The following is a 4,431-nucleotide window of genomic DNA, read 5'->3' as shown; positions in this document are numbered from 1 at the left end:
AACCAAATAAAATAGATCAAAGAATTTCTCCATGGCAAACTCTTACAGAGAAAAGTGGAGCAAATTAGAGAATATTTTTAGTTTCATGAATGATTTTGGGCAAAAATGCTCTGGTTTCCATGACCCACCTTAAGAAAGAGAAATTCTAGTCTCTATGGATTCTTTTGGTAGAAGTGTCTGTCAGTTTGTTGGGACAGATGACCTGATACATGCATTCTGAAGGAGGACTTTATTTTTGGCCCATAATTTCAGAGCTTCTAGTCCATGGTTAACTTGGTACAAAGCAGAGACATCACAGCAGAAGAGGAATCCTGTGAGAGAACAAAGCTGCTTGGTTCCTGGCAGCTGGGAAGCAGAGCTGGGAAATAGTGTCTGTGAAACAGCCAGAGACCAGATACAGAACCCAAGCTGACACTTGCATAACTCTTGGGCACACCATTTAATGTGCTGCACTAGTCCCCTACTGAGCTTCAAGCCAAACAAGTTGACGTTTTGACATCACTGTCATGGTGGAGAATCCAGAATACAAGAGCACTAAGGCTTCCAGTTTGGAGTACCATTTCCCGAGCACCAATAGAAGCCACAGACTGGTCTTTAAACACTGGAGAGTGTCACTTCTTCAGATATGAAATAGCAGGCAGAGTGTTTGGTATCAAATGCACTCAATCAATATAAGCTATTATTCACACTAATCAATTTGTGTATCACTTTATATTGCCCCATTTCACAGGTAAGGAGGCCAATGTTTGATGAGTTTCAGCCCTTGTGCATAGAAAATAAAGATGTTTTCACGTGGAACTAATGAGCGAGCACAAGAAGATTCTTGCTAACTCAGCCACAGTATTAGCCTGTGAGTGTATTTGTAAGAGAACAAAGAGAACTGTGAGTTACAGACAGATGCCACAAGGGGCTTGAAAGTGTTACACAAGTGCAGAGCTATGCAAAGATGAGCAAGAGTTGCACGCTGGACAGGAAGGGGCTGGATGGATTAAAACATACACATTTTTAATAGCAGCAATCCAAATGTTTGAAAGTTTTTCATTAGGTTTCCTCTTTTTAAAGAAATCTTTAAAGAATAGATGAGTTTTGATGTTTCCTTGAGAAGAAAGCTCGTTTTGTGTTTCAATTGAATTTTAACAGTAAAGTGCTTTGAAAGATAGAAAGCTTCTCCTTTTGAACTTATTTCAGTAGAAGGCAGAAAATCCTTATCATTGCACAAGAAGCAAAATATAATTTTTAGATTTCTATACAAATTTCTTGTATTTTCCAATGGTAAATTAAACATACACATTTTCTCTGGATTTTGTCATGCTTTCCTCTTCTTGCCTGTTCCTGCATTGTTTGTAGGTTTATGAAGAGTTGCACAACACAAATAAGAACAAAATCGTGTGAGGATAGGCCATCATTTCTTCCATATGTAGTGGGTTCATCTTTTCATCACTGTGATGCTGCTATATTTTTATGAGGCAAATTTACAAATAAAATATTTGTTCTGCCTTTTTTCACTTTCCCTGTCCATTTGTTATAATAAAAATAGAACACCTACCTAGCCTCCACTATAAGAGACCATCCTTTTGGTGTTCATGTTCAAATTATTTTCCTAAGTGTACAAATAAAATATGAAATGTATGTATAAAATATCTTCAAACAATTTGGGGGATGACTTGGATAAAGCAACATAAACTGGGATATGTACAAGCCTATATAGTGCTATGTCACAAAATAAAAATAAATGGCAATATGCAACACATGAGCAAATTCTTGATATCTAATATCTGAACTTATTTGAGGAGACAACATAGCAGTGCTTGATAAAAGTTGAATAAGCAAAATGCATACACCCACGTACCTGGAGCTTTATGTGAAGCTTTGTGTGGATTCTCACAAAAAAACAGTCTGTAAGCCCCACTAAATTATAAGCAGTGCAGTTTGTTTCCAATATATTTCAAAGTCCATCATAAGAAGAAAATGACTTTGCAACATAGGGCAAAATTTTTCTCAAAATTATCTCTGCTCAGTTTTTCCTATGCTCAATGTTTTCTAGCAGAATGATGATTCCTCACCTTCAAAATAACTTTTCACTCTGTTTTCAAATTTCTAAACCTTACTTTTAGGTCCAATTAGCCAGTCTCTGTGGTCTTATGAATTCTATTTTCTCTTAAGCTCTCTTCTTCCTGTGAAAAGCAATTTCATACTACTTTTTAGTTTTGGTTTTCATTTTTGTTGTGTTTTTTTTATTTTATTGAGAAACAGATAACAATGAGACAGTTTCAAAACCGATAAATAGGATAGTTTCAATAATTAATACATTGCATTTTTATCTTCTTAGTGGTCATTCATAGTACAAGGTGCAGACATGATATCCTGTTGAAATAATATTAGTACAAATGTTTCTTCTTATTGAATTAAGATAAAGTAGCTGTATATCTATCCTAACTATTGGTATATACAGATACAAAATGGTCCTTTCTTTCTATCCCATTTTTTTGTTTAGTTTTGTTAGAGATGGGTATTGTATTTCCATTTAAATATTGTAGGTGTGTGAATTCAGCAAAATAATCCAATATAGTGCAGTAGTCCATAATAGTAGTGGGTTATCCGTAGGACTGGCAATGTAAAAAGTTTTTGACTTGAGCCTTTTATAGCTCAGCATATTAATATGGCTTTACTTTTTGTACCTCGTTTTTATACTTTTCTACTGGATTGTTAAAAACAAGATAAAGCAAGACCTATATAACAAGAAATGTAACTTTTGTACCTTATAAGGTCAGTCAAGTCCCCTCAGGATTTATCCTGTTACCCTGTAGCACAATTTGCAGATCCTTGTTCAGTGTCAGCCATGTGGATGAGTCACAGCCATTGCTTGACCAACTTGATCTCTGTGAAAGCCTGAGAGAAAGTTTTCTCTCCATGTGACTCTCCTTAGGCACACTCTACATCATCGATCACTTTCCCCTTTGGCCCCATAATCTCCTTGATCAGAAAATTTGGGACACTACCGGGGTACATGACGTTACAGTATAAGTTCTCCTATGTCTTGAATCTTCACTGAACTTGAAAGGAGAGGGCCAAAATGTTGGTTGTCCTTGCAGCCCGTCTTTTTCTCTAATTTTTGCCTGCAAACTTAAGTTGTTAATCCTCCAAAAGAGAAGCTTATTGTTACCCTACAACATAGGCAGTTGGGTTTAATCTCAGTATCTGTCTGAATATCAAATATCTTAGGCATAAGGTGGAACAGATATTTTCCATCTATTATTGATAGGTCAAAATTTAAGTCTCTAGAGAATATGGAGAAAAAATTTAAAAAATTAAAAATATTTCAAAAAATTAATAAACAATTACATATTTTTACACAGAAATTTAGAAATCTAACCATATACAACATTGTAGAGGAAAGTCAGTGACATTTTTTTCTTGTCTCTTTTTTTCATTTATTACCTTTTCTTTTCTTTTTAAACATTTTCTTGAAAGACAGCATGGCAATAATTGGTATGTCATGACAAGCAGTATGTATTTAGAAGATCAGAATAACAGGCATTCCAAGTGTGACCCTTCTATTACACATTGCTATCTTCAGTGCAGTTGCTTAGTTCACAGATATCAGCATATATACGGTGAGAATCTTACTAATTAACTGCTAGTTTCAAAAACCTGCTGATGTTTCTCAGGAACACTGCCTTACCCATCTTGTGAGTATAAATAGCTTTCCCCCTGTCATTTTTCCCAGCTTCTCTCCTTGCCCAATCCACGTTTTCCAAACTTCAAACTCTCAGTTTCCTTTTAATTGTGTTATACATTTCTATTTGTATTTATTCTTTTGAGTTCTTATACTAAGGAGATCAATGATATTTAACCATGTTGGTCTGGTTTATTTCACTTCTGAGTATATCTTCAACTGGCATCCACTTAAATATAAATGCTTCAAGTTTCTCATTCTTTGTAGCTGAATAGTACTCCGTTGCATAAAAACACCACATTTTTTCACCCATTCTTCAGTGATGGGCATCTTGATTCTTTCCAAGATTTGGCTATCACAAATAGTGCTGCCATAAATATAGGTACACATATATCACTATGATATGATATTTTCACTTTCTCTTGGAAAATTCCCAGTCGGGGCATAGCTGGCTTGAAGGAGATTTCCACTTCCAGTTTTGTTAAGGAGTTTCCACACTGATTTTCATAACGGTTTCACCAGTCTACATTCCCACCAGCAGGGGAGAAGGGTTCCTTTTTCCCCACAGCCTCCGAACATTTGTTGTTGGTTGATTACTTTATGACAGCCATTCTTTCTGGGGTGGGATGGTATCTCAGTGTTGTTTTAATTTTCATTTCATGGATGGCTAGAGATATGGAGAATTTTTTCATACATTTATTCACTTCTTTAATTTCATCTTCAGAGAAGTATATGGTCAGCTTGGATGCCCATTT

This window comes from Octodon degus, unplaced genomic scaffold, assembly GCF_000260255.1.
Source record: "Octodon degus isolate 3935 unplaced genomic scaffold, OctDeg1.0 scaffold00013, whole genome shotgun sequence".
Classification (NCBI taxonomy): domain Eukaryota; kingdom Metazoa; phylum Chordata; class Mammalia; order Rodentia; family Octodontidae; genus Octodon; species Octodon degus.
Note: the sequence above shows the minus strand (reverse complement) of the source record.